A 17,600-nucleotide genomic window follows, 5' to 3' on the forward strand; every position below is an offset into this window, starting at 1 on the left:
ACCGATCCAATACCACGTTATTTAATAGAGCTCCGTTAGCGCTGACGCGGTTCTTCTTCGCCGCTCTTGAAACAGTTGCGCTGTGCTGTTTTAGAGGCGTGAAGAAGAACTGATCGCCCGACACCTGTAGACAAGGAGCTAACGTTAGCTCATCATGTCGGCAGTTTGGCAGTATTTACCAGTTAGCTCCTTTAGCGTTGTTAGCTGCGCTAGCTCCGTTAGCGCGTCTACAGTCAAACTGGAGCGGCCCGTTTATTAAACGAAAAGAGCAGCGCTACAACTAACCAGCGTACCTGTGTCCTGCGTATGTATGCCTCTGTTTTTAAAGTTTAGCGTTACTTCAGAGACTCATTTTAACAATCTGGAGTCGAGTAAAAATGATGTCACACACGTCCTTTCCCGGTCAGTCGTCATGGAAACATGAAGCTCTGCCAGTGCCGCGGTGTTTGGACCAGAGTGAAAACAAACGTACAAGCTGAAAAACGAAATAACATATCACTGGTAAAAATAAATGATGTCCATTTGCTGTATTCGTTCATGTTTTACAGAGGGTTTAACCTGAGCCAAACCTTACCACCAATGATTTATTTATATATGTATATATATATATATATATATATATGTTTATTTCGGTCATGTCAGTTAGATCACTCATCATCACACATCACCCTGGATTTCCACTGGACGCGGAACGGCCGCGGAACGGCCGCGGAGCGGTAGCCGTTGCAAATCGCTTCCATTCTAATCAATGTGAGCATTCCCACCGGCCGCGCTGCGGCGCGGATCAGCAGCGGCCCAGAAGCGGCTCGCCGCGCCGCAGCGCTATCGATAGGAATCAGTTCTATTTTTTCCGTTGCCGCTGCTGAACCTCGTAAATTTCAACGAAGCAGATCGCACAAGACAGGAAGTCCGACACAGTATCAAAGTAAAACACTTCCGCCCCCCTTTCAAAATAAAACACAATACGCAGGTCACAACTTCACCTCAACGTTACGTCATAACCGGTGCTCCCAGGTCAACAGTCATTTGATCCGAGGGTCTCGGAGACAATGGACGACGAGAGACTGATTATGGAAGTGGAGAAATGAAAGAACAGACAGACAGACAGACAGACAGACGACTTTATTAATCCCTTTGGGAGGTTCCCTCGGGGAAATTAACAGCTCCAGCATCCATACACAGCACTGTTAAAAATAGAGAATAGAATAAAATAAGATAAGAATAAAAATAAAAATATAAAAATGAAAGTGACCCATGCTATATATATGTATGTATACCTACATACACACAACCAATGTATATATATATATACATACATACACAGATACATGCATACATACGCACACATACATACATATAAATACACATATACTTATATATGCATACATACACATACATACATACATATACACACATATATACATATATATATATATATATATATATATAAGAAGCTGTGTTGTTGTTGTTTCCTTTATACACACAGTCTATCGCGGGATCTCGCGTCCGTTCGAGATTATCGCGCGATCTTCCGTGAATACCGCTGGCTCCCAAGGCTCCGCGCCGCTGCCGTAACGCGCCCGGTGGGGATTGACGTTTGGGAGAGGACGAAGCAGAACCGCGCCGCGGCCGTTCCGCGGCCGTTCCGCGTCCAGTGGAAATCCAGGGTTAGTGTAGTTTACACAATACACATAACCAAAAGGGAAAGCCGGAGAAGCAAAAGCTTATCTAGTCCCGTCCCCATTATCCACAGAATACATATTTTCATCATACAATACATCATTTTTCTTTTTCTTATGACATTTTGACAAAAACATGTTTCAGCATCAGGTAGCACTCAGAGATGCAGTCTAGCTCTAGACAGTCAATCAGACTCCATGTATGTCAGCTGTTGTTTGGTTACATTTGCTTCCACTGCCGTATCCACATGGTGTCTACAGATTTCTGTCTCTGACCTTTGTCATACTTTCCTCCTGGGTCATTCTGTATCGATTAATGGTCATCTCTACATACTTCTTTTTAAATACACTCCGTTTTGCTGATTTTTTCATCTCCTAATCCAGATTATTCCACTGTCTGACACCCGTGACTGATACGGTAAAGGATTTGGTGATGATAATCATATCACAGTCATGCAGGCGTAGTATGATATATATTTTTTTATAACACACTGGTATCGGTATCGGTACTCGGTATCGGCCGATACCCACAGCACAAGTATCGGAATCGGTATCGGGAGGGAAAAAATGGTATCGGAACATCTCTAGCGCTCTGCTATGAATCAGATCAAGGACAGTGAAGAGGAAGCTCCGCCCTCTAAAACCACTCTGTGTGAGGAACATGAGGGTCAGAGGTGAGATGAGGATCTCATGGATCATGTGACTCGTCTCCATGTCACAGCTCAGTGTTTTATTTACACATCATGTGTTTGTTGGAGGATCCATCAACAGAGACCAGACTCTGCTGGACCTGGACCTGGACCTGGACCCAGCTGTGTGTCCATGAAGAGTGACTGGTCCATGGATGAACCTGTGACCTTCAAACAAGAACAGAGGTCAGATGATGGAGGGTGGAGGTCTTCACAGGTCAACAACTCAAATGATCCACCATGTAGCACCAGAGACACCTAATATTTGAGAATTCAGACCCAGACCCATGCAGACCTAAGACATTCTGGACCAAAGTCCCAAACAGACCCGTCCCCATTTAATCTCAGATCTGGACCCATGAAAAATAAGAAATGTTGAATAAATGTGGAACAGTCCTGGCTCACGTGCTTGGGTTTGGGTAAAGTGATCTGACTGAAGATGTGGAAGTCTTAAATGTGTTAATCAGTGTAGTGTTTGACACCATCTGGGTCACACTCAACCATTTCTGACACAAACCTGTTTTCCTTGTGTCTCCTGATACTGTAGATCATTAATGAGATCAATCACAGCAGATGTTGTATTTACATGTCATGTCCTGAGTTTGTAGGAGGATCCATCAACAGGGACCAGACTCTGCCAGTCCTGGACCTGGACCCAGCTGTGTGTCCATGAAGAGTGACTTGTCTATAGATCGTATGTTTAATTTCAAGGATGGACAAAAACATGGTGAACTGATGTAAGAATTTCACACATAGTAACACACACTTACATGATCCTCCACCAGGGGGAGCCTGTCTAGTCCAAAACATGTTTAATCCAGAAGAACACTCTTCTTCTCTTTGGTGGACCAATGTTGTTTTTCTGTCTCCACTAAACTTCTTCAGCCTGTCCTCATCTCTGAATACGTTTCCAGCAGTAAATCTAGTCAGAGTCCGTGATTGGTCAGGGACTCATGGACAAGCCTCTCTGATTGTGTCTTTGAGACTTCACACATAACAAACACTAGAGACTATCCTTCAGGGACTTTTGTCTTCAACCTGTCAAACTCATGTCATGTGAACTTGGCTGAAGAAGAATCGTAGGTGCAGCACATTGAAAACCTCGTAGAAACAAATGATTGTTTAGTAAATGACACTGAATCTTTTCAAGACAGTCTAGCTGCAGACCTGCACTGTCAGGACCCTTCGTTGCAGACCTGCACTGTGAGGTCTCCTGCACTGTCAGGACCGGAAGTTGATTCGAAGCCTTTCAAAATAAAAGCGACCATACCGGAAGCACGTATTTTTCGTTCCCAATGTTTCTTGGATCTTTATTTTATGTTTACAATGTAAATATGTTTATGTGTATCCATGTGTTTAATGAAAGAGATTTTAAAAAAACTGTATATCTTTCCAGTTCAACTGTATAAGGTGAAAAAACTCAGAAAAATGTCAAGATAAAAAACGAACAAAATATTACAGTATATATAAAAAAAAGAAAATACAAAACGTTATGACCACTTCTAGGGTTATTCTACAGATAATCAGTGCAAACTAGATGTACAGCTATTGTTATGATCCCCTATAAACATAATTAGCCTACTCAAAAATGCATTATTTTACGCCAGTATTTTAATTTAATATAATTCACAAAAAGGACAGCTGTTAGTTTAGTCTGCACTACAAATTCATATTGAAACAATACATCTCTGTAAATACACCTTAATGTGTGATGCATCTACACTCCAACCTATTGCTGACTGTTCTTTGCTTCTATACCATTATTTATCATTGAAAATTTAGCCCCCTGCACTGCTGGATCCATTTACATATTGATTTAATTTTTTTTTTTTTATATAGGCATATCTTATGTTTGTTTGCAATTATAACACCTCATAATTCATTTAATAATTGCTTAATATTGTTTGTGCTATGGTCTTACCTTGTGCTGTTGGACCACATGAAGGGTGTGAGGGTTGATGATTTTAAATGAACTTAGCTTTGTGTATTCAAAGTGAATTACTGAATACCTAGTTACATGACCCAGGTAACCAATATCTCCTAAGCAGTTTTTTTTAATGATTTTAATTATTAGTGTTTTAAGAACAACAACAACAACAACTTTTTCCACAATTTTAACTTTTTTTTTTTTCTTTCTACTCTTTGTACTCACAGTTCGCCAAGTACCCTCGTTTGTCCATAATCTCTTTACAGAAGAGCCACATATCTTCAATCTGGTAAAAAATAAATTTAAAAGGCTCAAGAATTAATTCTTTCTCTTCCTCATTCAGATCCATGGTGTCAAACAGCTTTCCCATTTCCTGTGCAGCCTCCTCAGTTTGGGTGCTGTTCATATTCAAAATCTGAGGCACTCTGGCTGCAAACAAGTGTTGATGTCGTAATAAGTAAAACAAAATTATATTAAAATTATATGATATAACTCAGTTTTCTTGGTCTTTGAGTAGGAAAATGGCACATTTAAGTGAGCACTATCATACGATAACAACGCTGAAAACTACCCAAAAGTCCAAAACCCAAAAATTTCTTTCAAATTAATATAACTTTACAGGACAATATATAGTGTGCAACATAACGTTCTAGTGAATAAAGACTGTTTCTGTTTCTTCGTGTGACGCAAAGTTGTTGTCACTTGACTGTTACTCACCTCGTCGTCTTCACACTTCACATGGGGAACGAAAAATACGTGCTTCAAGTATGCTCACTTTTATTTTGAATATATGCTTCCGGTATGCTTGCTTTTATTTTGAAAGGCTTCGAATCAACTTCCGGTCCTGACAGTGCAGGAGACCTCACAGTGCAGGTCTGCAACGAAGGGTCCTGACAGTGCAGGTCTGCAGCTAGACCCCTCTCAATCTTTTCTCCTCAGAGTTGATCAGCAGAGGACAGAGGTTCTCAGTGGTCAGTCTGTCCAGCAGCATGGAGCAGACCTGGACTCCATATTTAAGGTGTGTAAATGTACAAACATGACACTACTGTTAATACTGAAGCAGAGTCCTGGGGCCTCATGTATAAACCGTGCATACGCACAAAAAGACGGCGTACGCACGGTTTCACGCACAGACGGCATGTATAAAAATGTACTTGGCGTGGAAGTTTGCGCATCGCAGCGCAAACTCTCGAGCTGCCGTGAGAATTTGCAGAGAGCTCCGCAAACTCTTGTCAGGTGGAGATGCTGCAATATTAAGCTCTGAAACTTATCACAGTGTTTGAAAATAATATTATTAATGTGTCTACAGTGACAAACATGAATTTTCTGTGACAAACAATACTGATGCACCACGTACGTTTGAACATATGTGGATAACATCAGAGAGGACACTGAAGACGAAACTGATCCTGTGAGCGAACACACACACTACAAACCTGTGTGTGTGTGTGTGTGTGAGAGAGAGAGAGGGAGACTCACTTATTTACTTTGAGCAAATTACTGAAATTAATTTTCCACAGATGAATATTTTCTTTATGTAACACAGTGATGTAAACACAGCTGCTGACATGAACACATGAACACACGTCAGTCTATAATGTTTTAAACACAAAATAAAGTTACAGACTCATTTGTTGTAAGAAAACGGGACTTGAACGTTGAGTAGAACATTTTCTTTATCCCATTTTAATCCACACGATAACGAAATAACTACGAAAAAGTTATTCCACCACCGCTGCGCCTTTCATCGGAAGAGAAAGGCGCAGCATCCACAACACAATCAGTGACAGTAATGAATGGTTACATGGAGTAACTCTGTGAACTCTGTCTGCTTATTTTGTGCGTAATGTGTGTAGATGATGACGTGTGACACTTATAGATTGTTGAAATAATCTGTAAATTCAGCTCACATGGATCAGTCATGTCTAAACCAGGGGTCGCGTTAACCGAATATTTTCCGTCATTGACCGTTTTTTTAAAACGGTGACGGAAAAATCTGAGCGCCATCCGTCATTTTGACAGATTGCAATTCACACCCTTAAAAACGATGTTGATAAAAGAGGTGAAAAAAGAGAGATAGGTGCAGATGAAGGACAAACTCAGCCCTTGCCCTCAGGGGAGCGAGGAAGCGCTAGTAAGGAGGTTAGTGGGAGCGGGAGTTCTCCTGGCTGAGGAGGGCGGATAGAAAAATGTTGTGCGACAAAATAAAGATTCCCATCGGAGAATCTGAGCAAAATTTCTGACCTGGACACCGTACTCAATGCATCTCGCTATCCTTGTAGTGCTGACAGCGTGTTAAAGAGCTATGGACAGGAGGCTTTGGAGCGCGTCTGTGACCGGTGCAGCTGATCCACTGGTGCAGAAGGAGCGCATGTTGCGGGATTTCCTACCACGCGCAACTACGCGCAAGCAGGCACGCGATTTAAGTCCATGTGGACCAGGAGGAAGGTGTGAGACTGTGCGTTTAGGCCACAGGTGAACTGTTCATATTCCACTGCAATTGAATATGTCATTATTATCATTTAAAGTGACCGGTAAAAATTCATTATGACGGGATTTTTATGACCTGTCAGTCAAAATGACAGACAACGAAAAAGTCTAGCGCAACCTCTGGTCTGAACACAGTTAAACAATTTACTATAATGCCTTCGCCAGAGCTCAGCAATAGCACTAGCACCAGAGACTCCATCTACTGTATATGGTAAGGAGGGTTTGCAGTTATTAATGCATTTCACCTCCTTCCAGAAATCTTTATTAGTATTATCTAAAAGTTTCTTGGCCATAGAGTCAGCCCTCAAAGATTGCTCGTTTTTACTAATGAAACGTATTGCATATCTATATTTTGTGTTTGTACTCTTTTTATATTAAAAAATGGGCCCCTGTCTTGGTTTACCAGCCATTGCCCAGGATTTAGTGGCTTCACGAGCCTCAGCACAAAATTTAGCCACATAGGTATTCCAACCAGGCCGAACTTTTCCTCTCTTTATGTGCTTAAGACGAGGCTTACTAGCTTCAAGTAAAGCTGAGACAATATCAGTATACATTGCAGAAATATCTGTCTTATGTTTGGTATTTGTACAATTACTGTTTTTACATATGAGTGCCTCTCTAGAGAGACATATATTGCTCAATAACTGATCAGTATATTTACAGTAGGAAGCAATGTCTTCACATGAAAGAGAGGACCAGTCCAATTTACCAAGATTAGAATTATTTGCACATTTTACAGTTGCAGGTATGTACTCAGATCTGATGACCATCTTTACAGGAATGTGATCAGAGGTGGATACATTGTATAAGATTTCCATGTGTGCCAAAGAAGCGTGAGCATCAGCTGTAGAGAGACAATGGTCTAACCAGGAAATATTCATGTCACAATACCTATGTGCTGATCTAGGTGACTGATGGTTTCTTCACTGGAGTCATCATCATTATAATCACTTATAGCTACTTCATCTGATTGAGTAAAACACAGTCAAGAAAAAGTAAAGGATAAACACACATAAATGATACACTAATGAAAGTGTATGATACGCCATAAAAATGATGTATGAAAATAAATTAACCTTCAGGATTGATCTCAATGTCATCCAACCCTTTCCCCTGCAGGTCAGACAGTTTTCCTTTTTCCATTGCAATCAATAGTTTGCTGATTTTTGCAAGCTGCAGTGTACTCTCTGTAGAATTCTCGGTGCACACGGATGTCATGGCCAAGAAAGGTGGCAAGTTGATCCATTTCATTTTCTTTTAGGTTGAGCACTGTGGACAAAGTTGCAACTTGTTTCCGCAGTCTTGTTGACGTGAGTGCCTCTGGGTTTTTTGCACCACATTGGTTGGCGTAGGTGCGAAGGCAATCAGACCCTCTGTAATGGGAAAGAACACCTGGGCGTGCAAATAAGTACACATTCTCTGCGTGGACTTGACACTCAATTCTGTTTTTTATAAGCAGATCCATTGCAGCAACCATATCAGGTGTAAGAAGCACAGGCACCATTCTTGACCTTTTACCACGAATCTCAACTCTGTCAAAGTGCTTTGCAAGATTCCTTTCCAGCTCAGTAAGGCCCATCAATGTGTCAGGATTCAACCGTGTACGGTTTTGGGATGTGAAAGTCTGCAGCTCCATTTTTGAAACTTCCCCCTGCCTTTTTCTGTTAAAAAGTACTACCTGCAGGGGGCGCAAGGGAGCAGCGACATGTGAGGACGTGACTCTGTGAGCTCTGCTTAGAATGGACATTTATTTAATATTTCTCCTCCCTTCCTTGTTTTTTTCCATTATTACCGTGTCTCTAAAGTGCTAAGTTCTTCATTTCAACCGGGTTTTGCAGTCTGAAATGCCTAAATCTCAAAAATCGAGGCCAGGGCCGGGAGCCTCGGACTCGTCTGGTCTTGACCCGGCTGTGGAGGCGGGATCAGGTCCAGATCTCGACTCGATCATGGCTACCATAAAGCGGTCGGAACAGAGTGTGCTAACTAAGATCGACTCGTCTGTGATGACGGCTGTAGGTGAACTGCACGGGAAAATAGATAACTTGGCAAGTGATTTAAGGTCGGAAATCCTGAGTGTGCGCGCTGAGTTTAAGAAGTCAACTGAAGAAGTGCGGAGGGAAAACGCCACACTTGCAACCCGCATCGGTGATCTCGAAGAGGAAGCTAACGGCCATGCTAACCGGGTTGTAGCGCTCGAAGCTAAAGTTAACACATTATCTACCCAAGTATCCAGGTTGACAGATAAGACTGAAGATTTGGAGTCCCGACAGCGACGAGATAACTGCAGGCTAATCGGCGTGGAAGAAGGATTTGGGAACATACGACCAGAGAAGGAGTGGCTGAGTTGACCAGACTACACGCCGGCGCTTGACCGGGCGCACAGGAGCCTGCAGCCGAGGTCAAAGGATGGGGTCGCCCCGAGGCCAATAATCGTCAAGTTCCACTACTTCCAGGAGAAGGTGGATGTTCTTCGCAAGGCCATGGTTGCAGGCACCATCACCCACAATGGCAGGCGTTTTTCCATCTACCCGGATTACTCGGCCGCAGTTAGGAAAAAAAGAGCGATCTTCACCGAGGTGAGAGGTTTGCTTCGCCGATGTCCGGGCGTGAAATACGGCCTTCTATACCCAGCCACACTGAAGATCACAACCCCAGCTGGTGATCAGGTATTTTTTGAAGACCCGATCAAGGCGAAGCACTACATCGAGACCAATCTGTGTCCACGGGAGACGGGGGAGAGTGTCAGTTAATTCACTGGGACAAAACAGGTGCCATAATGCTGCATGTTATTATTGTTTTAGTTTGTGCAGGCTGACGTACGAGGTGACTGATAACAGATACCACACTGCAGTTGGATGCTCTTTATGTTTGAACCATGTATAGGGATGCATAATCTGCAGCAATACTAATGATGGGGGATGAGTCGTCACTGTTTTAAAAGCACCCTTATTTCTGTTTTTATTGCTAATTTTATTTGATATTACTCTTTAGTTGTGACATCTTCCAACTCTGTGTGGTCCTTTTTTTTATTTTTTATTTTTTCGTTTCAGCCTGTGATCAAATAAGGTCCAGTACACATGCAGCAGAAGCGATGTTTTGAGGAAAGCCCTATTATTATATTCTGTTCTGCCTTTGCAGAGTTTGAGTTAGTGTTGATGTGTTATATGCTTAGGAGTGAGAGGAGAGTTTGTAGAGCAGTCTCAGGTGTAAGGAAGACCAGCTCAGGGGTCCAGGATGGTAAGGGGTTCATGTATGTTTATATGTTTTTTGTTCGCCCATTTTTGGGACTGTTTGTGGTTTATGGTTTGACTCAAACATGCGCACGCATACTTGGATGTAGCCAACTTGCAGGACTGGTTCACTACATATTACTATGTTGTGATTCTGGATAGTGTAAATAAGCAACAAGGAGAATTTTCGTTCATTAGCTGGAACGTCAAGGGACTGAATAATATGATTAAAAGGAGCAAAATATTCAGTCATTTGAAATCATTAAAGCCGGATGTGATAATGCTGCAGGAAACGCATTTAAATATTAATTCCCAAAAAAGGCTAAGTTGCAAGTGGATTGGACAAATGTATCATTCTCGCTTTAACTGTAAAGCCAGGGGAACGGCTATTCTGATTAGGAAGGGGATTCCATTTGAACACTTTGAGGTAATATCAGACCCTAACGGTAGATATATTGTTGTAGTTGGTAAACTATTTAATACACCATTGATATTGGCTAACATTTATGGACCAAATTGGGACAATGCACAGTTCTTTGTTGATTTCTTTTCGTCTCTCCCGGACCTTAACTCCTACAAACTGATACTAGGGGGAGATTTTAATTGTGTCCTTCATGCCCAGCTTGATAGGTCACGACTCAGGCTTAATAACACTCTCTCATCAGCTGCAGTGGCCATTAACTCCTTCCTTCATTCTTATGGTTTATCAGACCCCTGGCGGATAAAAAACCCAGATGTGAAACAATTTTCTTTCTTTTCTCCTGTTCATCATAGCTACTCCAGGATTGATTATTTTATTGTAGACAATCAGCTACTTCCCTTAATTTTCAAAACTAATTATCATAGTATAGTGCTATCAGATCATAGCCCGGTCCGGATGGATATAATTTTTCCAGCTAATGTAGCACCCCAGCGAACTTGGCGTCAAGATCCTCAATTACTTCTATGTGAACGTTTTAGAACATTTCTCAATAATCAGATAGATTTTTTTTTGGAAATTAATGACACACTTTGTATCAGTCGGAGGTAGATACTAGCTCACCTGAGATTCATTCGTTTCTTGATTCCCTGGATACCCCAAGACTCTCTCCAGAAGCTCAGTCATCTCTAGAACAGCCATTATCACGTGAGGAAATTGCAAATGCTATCAAGTCGTCTCAAACAGGAAGGGCGCCGGGACCGGATGGATTTCCCATAGAGTTTTATAAGCAATTTTCTTCTAAGCTTGTACCCATTCTACAGTCAGTCTATGATGAATCATTGGCTAAAGGACACTCACCCAGGCCACGATTTCGGTTATTTTAAAAAAGGATAAGGATCCTGTGAAGTGTGGTTCATACAGGCCTATAAGTCTCCTGTGCTGCGATTATAAAATTCTAACCAAAACCCTTGCACAACGATTAGACCCTATTATTTACACTATCATTAATGAGGACCAAACAGGCTTCATTCCCGGGCAGCAATCTTTTTTTAATGTGAGACGGTTATTTAATGTGTTATTTTCCCCCCATTCAACAGTGCAACCTGAAGTCATTTTAAGCCTTGACGCCGAAAAGGCGTTTGATAGAATTGAATGGACTTATCTTTTTGCAGCTCTCGGAAAATTTGGGATGGGGCCCATTTTCTGCAGTTGGGTTAAGGTGCTATATTCAACACCTATGGCTGCGGTCAGGACAAATGGTCTGATTTCAGAATATTTTCAGCTCAACAGGGGTACAAGACAGGGTTGCTGTCTGTCGCCCTTCCTGTTCGATATTGCTATTGAACCGCTGGCAATTGCCATTAGGTCAGAGAGCAGGATTAAGAGTATATCCAGGGGAGATACAAAACATAAAACTTTGCTTTATGCTGATGATCTGCTCTTGCAAATATCAGACCCAATCGAGAGTATGCCCTATCTTCTCGTCTTGCTGCAAAAATTTTAGTAGCATATCAGGATATAAAGTTAATTTGTCAAAATCTTTGTTATTCCCATTGAATGATCTGGCAAGACAGATTGCTTATGAAAATCTGCCTTTTAAAATAGAAAATAATAAATTCACTTATTTAGGGATAGAGATAGCAGGTTCAATTAAGGATATCTTTCGATATAACTACAGGTCTATTCTGGACCGTACCAAAACTGATTTAGATAGATGGTCAAAACTCCCATTCTCTTTGGCAGGACGGATAAATGCTGTGAAGATGACTGTATTGCCCAGGTTTCTCTATTTATTTCAAATGGTTCCCATCTTTCTTCCAAAATCTTATTTTGTCCAGCTGGATCGCTTTATTTCTTCGTTCATATGGAATAATAAACCTGCGCGTATAAAGAAGGCAAGCCTGGAGAGAGTTAAGTCCGATGGTGGTTTGGGTTTACCTAACTTCCTATTTTACTATTGGGCAGCTAACATTGTCAAGCTCACATATTGGATAACCATGTTTGCGGATAGGGAGGGTCCGGTGTGGACGGATATGGAATTAAGAGCTACACTCTCTGTTTCCCCAATTTCAATCTTAACTGCCCCTCTCCCCCAGGATACCAAATCATTTGACCTGAACTCAAATTTGGTGGTCCAAAATTCGATTAAGATTTGGCGCCAGTTCAGAAAGCATTTTAATATGACAAATATGTGTAGCCTCTCTCCAATAATGTCTAATCATCTTTTTGCACCATCTCAAATGGACCAGGCATTTGCAGTTTGGCATAGAAGAGGCTTGATCTACTTTCAAGATCTCTTCACTGATGATGGCGTCGCATCATTTAAATTTTTATGTGAAGATCATAATCTACCAGAACAGCATTTCTTCAGGTATCTTCAGGCTCGTAGTTTTGCTTCTAAATATTTCCCAGGGTATCCGTCTTCACCTTCGAAAGATCTAATGTATTCTGTCCTTAATGTAAATCCATTTAATAAAGGAGCAATATCTAGGATTTATGCATTGGTTCTGAATAGTTGCCCTCAAATGTGGGACAAAGTTAAGGCGGCCTGGGAAGGAGATGTTGGAGAAACAATACCGGAGGGCATGTGGAAAAAGGCTATACAGCGCATACACACATCTTCTCTCTGTGTTAGACATGGCCTGATTCAATTTAAGGTTGTTCACAGGTTGCATTATTCTAATGACAGACTGGCTAAGTTGTATCCGAATGTTGCACCTAACTGTCCAAGATGTCAGTATTCTCCTGTTTCTTTGGGACACATGTTTTGGTCATGTCCATCATTGTACGTTTTTTGGTTGTCAGTTTTTCAGTCACTCTCAGCAATACCTGGCAAGATACTGCAACCTGACTCGCTGTTAGCTATCTTCGGTGTAATCAGTGATGAGCTAATTTTTATCACATCTCCACAAAACTGCACTCGCCTATGCATCGTTACATTCCCGCCATCTGATACTGCTGAATTGGAAGGGATACGGTAAAGGGGTTGGAGGGTAAATATGACAAAACTTGGTCACAATTCATGACCCATGTCAGGAACTTGCCTTTTACGTGACCTCTTGTTTTTATTCATTTATTTTTATTTTTATTTTGCTTGGGTAGTGGCCCTGGTCTTCTTGATACCCAGATTCGGATGTTGCACTATTTTTTATTCTTTCTTTTTTATTTTTATTCCTGTACCAGAAGTCCGAATTGTTGGTGTTACGACCATACTCGTCGCTATAGATCATTTGAGTAATTTTTGTTGGTGTGTGTTTTTGTATTTGTTTATATTTATTTGTTTTTGTTTTCCCTTTCCGTGTTGTGTTACCGGGTTTGTAGTTTGTACAGTGTGAATGTATTTGTGGGGATGCCACCTGGATGGGGGGTGGGAGGCAGGGTTAACAACTTGTGTAATAAATGCTTGTATAAATACTTTTGATATGGAAAAATTATGAAAAAAGTTGAAAAAAAAAAAAAAAGTACTACCTGCGTCAAAGTCACTTTAGCAAGATTACCAAAGCTTGTGCTGTCAGGTTTTTCCTCTAGGTCCTTCATGCATTTTGCACACTCAGTAGCAAGAAACCTGTGCATCAACGTCACATCCTGAGTAAATAGTCAAACCAGTGGTTTATTCCATTTGGCTTGTTGAAGTGTACCCAATGCAGCAACTGAAATGGACTCTGTCCACAATTGCTTGGCCAACTCTGCAACTTCAAGGCGATTTTCAATGATTGCATTGCACTGCACAATGCCAGCAACTTTGGCCAAACTGTGCCCCAGTTTTAAAGCCAAGGATGGGATTTTGTATGAGTTGCTATCCAACTCATAACCAGCAACAGCTCTGACTGCTTGTATAACATGACAAAAATGACTGGGCATGACAAGGTCTTCTGTGCACTTCAAAGGTGTTGTAGCTCTAGCTGTTATCAATAACCTTGCCATCTCTCTCATTTTTTGGCGTATGTAGTCATTCCTTCTCTCATGTGGTTTCCTTGCATTGTACAATGACTCGCCAAGGCAAAGAATTTCTCTTTCACTCCTTACTACCAAGCAAATCTCGTCCTGGTTCATTTCACAGGCAATCTTCCAAACAGCTTCATGAATTTCATGAGGTTTTGGTAAGTCAAGTCGGATCCTCTTCTGCCCAGTGGGAAAGTCTTCAACTGACCTCTGAGGGCACCTTCTTACGTGTCTCCAAAGGCAATCTCTTGCATAAAGTCCATGACAATATTTGCAATGACTGAAATGATCAGATTGTTTCGCTGATGAAGGTCTTCGACAAGGAACCCATTCTCCAGCACCATCACTTGCCGCAGTGGCATTATGGTCAAAGTTTCCTCTCTTCTTAAGACACCTAAACAACTCTCTTCTTTTGCGAGATTTCTTATCAAAACTGAGAGCCTTTGCAACATCAGGCTGATTACTGTGATTAAAATTATTTACCCACAGAATTATTAATTCTGCTTGCCAGACACAAAGTCCTAAGCCTCTCTCTCTCAAAGATCTTTATTTTGGCTTCATCATAACGTTTCTCACAATGAGAATGGTGTCGCTTCAGATTTTGCAGGCGGAGGCTTCCTGTCAGCTGTCCCAATTAAGAATCAGATGTAAAGTAATGAGATTATTAATGCTGTGGACATTTTTACATCAACTGATACAGTAATTATTGTTTTAAGAAAGTACTTTATGGTGCAATGGACCAAACTGAGATATCTATTATATTCCAAATAGAAAAAAATACATGTGTAATCACCTGTTTATAGGATGCAGTGGATCTCTTGCTGACTTCAGTGTCTGCTGAATTAGTCACAATCTCAACACTTGATGTCTGCAACAAAGCACAACAGTACACAGTCAGATATATTGTGTACTATAACATACAGTAGAGCAGAACTTATTATAAAACATAACCACACTTGTTTCATGAAGATCTGGATTTATTCTTCCAGACTCTACAGAAACTGTTAATACTGTAAATGATATACTTCTCAACAATATGGGGACACTGTAACACACACACACTCTAAAGTCAGTGGATCAGACCATATGAGGACGTCAAAACAAACACACACTCAAGTCTTTCACAGCTAAACAATATGAGGACCTCAAACCAAACACACACTCAAGTCTTTCACAGCTTAACAATATGAGGACGTCAAACCAAACACACACTCAAGTCTTTCACAGCTAAACAATATGAGGACGTCAAACCAAACACACACTCAAGTCTTTCACAGCTAAACAATATGAGGACGTCAAACCAAACACACTCAAGTCTTTCACAGCTAAACAATATGAGGACGTCAAACCAAACACACACTCAAGTCTTTCACAGTTAAACAATATGAGGACGTCAAACCAAACACACACTCAAGTCTTTCACAGCTAAACAATATGAGGACGTCAAACCAAACACACACTCAAGTCTTTCACAGCTAAACACTATGAGGACGTCAAACCAAACACACTCAAGTCTTTCACAGCTAAACAATATGAGGACGTCAAACCAATCACACACTCAAGTCTTTCGCAGCTAAACAATTAAGAGGACGTCAAACCAAACACACACTCAAGTTTTTCACAGCTAAACAATATGAGGACCTGACGACTGAACACATGTATGACTCATGTCAATAACTACCAGCATCTTCTATTGTCGGGTAACAACAAACTGTTGACAACATTTTAGACAACTGTCTCTGTACATGAAGAATAACGTTTGTTTGGTTAGTTTTACAGCGTGTCCATCACCTTAATTGTTAGCCAATTAGCTAAGTTAAGCTCACATGGGGATTGTTAAACTTAAACAGCCAAAATTAACAAAACTTTAACTCTGTATGAAGGTGACAATAAAGAAAAATTAATGATCAGGCAATTTGTCTAGTCAGTTGGAATAATTTGTTTGCAGTTCCTTTTAAATTACCTTTAACTTACCTCTTCAGATCAGTGTTAGCGTGTCCGCATTGCAAATGACATCAAAGATCTTGTATATGCCAAGATGGATATCTCTACAGTACTGAAATTCCTGGATGGGACGATCGTCAAGAGTGCCAGTGCGGTCTACGTTTCAGAAGCTTTAAAGGCGACATCGAATGCTTGTATCACACATATATGTTAGTTATGGAGGTCTACTTACATATATTAACTTGTTTTCATGGTTCAAAACCTTCTAATCGCTGCAAACGAGCCGATCAAAATATCTCCTCACTGACGCTCTCGTCAGCCGCGCTGTTTCAGACCAAAACCACCCCCCCAGAACGTGGACTGTGTTGTGATTGGCCAGCCAACGAGAGCTTTCCCACTTTCCTGTGATTGGCCAGGTACCTGGAAGTGACGTGTTTAGAACGTCAGCTCTCAGATACGCAGCTCTTTTTTTTTTTTTTTTTTTTTAAACAACTTTATTGAAATACGGTTACATTACAAAAGTGAAGAAAGAAACATATTACATTAGTGAACAAACAGAGCAAAAACAGGAGAAATAAAACTTTGCCAGGGTAGCTGATGAGTTATTAAAAAGAGAAAGAAAAGGAAGACCAAACATTGACAGTCTTAATTGCTTTTTTGTTATTAGAGCCAGAAATCAAATAAATCAGATACGCAGCTCTCCCTCTGGCACGATTGATGCTCTGCTCGTCATTATCAAAACATTGTTAAATGGCTGTGTCACGACCCCGCGCCGTAATCCCTTACACATTTGACCCGGAGTCTGACCCAGAGACAGAAGATACTGTCGCAAGTGAAACACCTCCACAACAAAGACTGCTGCAGGACGCCTCAGAATGGTAATGTTTTCTCTGTGTATATTCCCAATACTGTATGTGGTTAATTGTAGGGAGACACTGGTTGAGGCTTGATAACCCGCCCCTCCCCCCACCATTTTTTCTAAGTATAAGCTACAGCAATACCTGTACATGTCTTTTTGTTTTCTATTTAGATTTTATCACTTGCTGTTTGGTGAAACGCTCATTTTAACATTTTGTGTAGATATCTGGTGGGACTGTAATGAAAGTAGTTTTGTTCCCCTGTACGTAATATGAGTAACTGATGAATAGAACTCTTGAATCTATGAAATGTGTTACTGTACTTTTCATACACAATACTGTATCTCTGGAAGGTGCACTTGTGGGAACTGCATGACGATGCCCACAGAAGGGGAGAACGTCTGCTGTAGAGAAACACTTA

Source organism: Solea solea, chromosome 17 (genome assembly GCF_958295425.1).
Source record: "Solea solea chromosome 17, fSolSol10.1, whole genome shotgun sequence".
NCBI lineage: Eukaryota > Metazoa > Chordata > Actinopteri > Pleuronectiformes > Soleidae > Solea > Solea solea.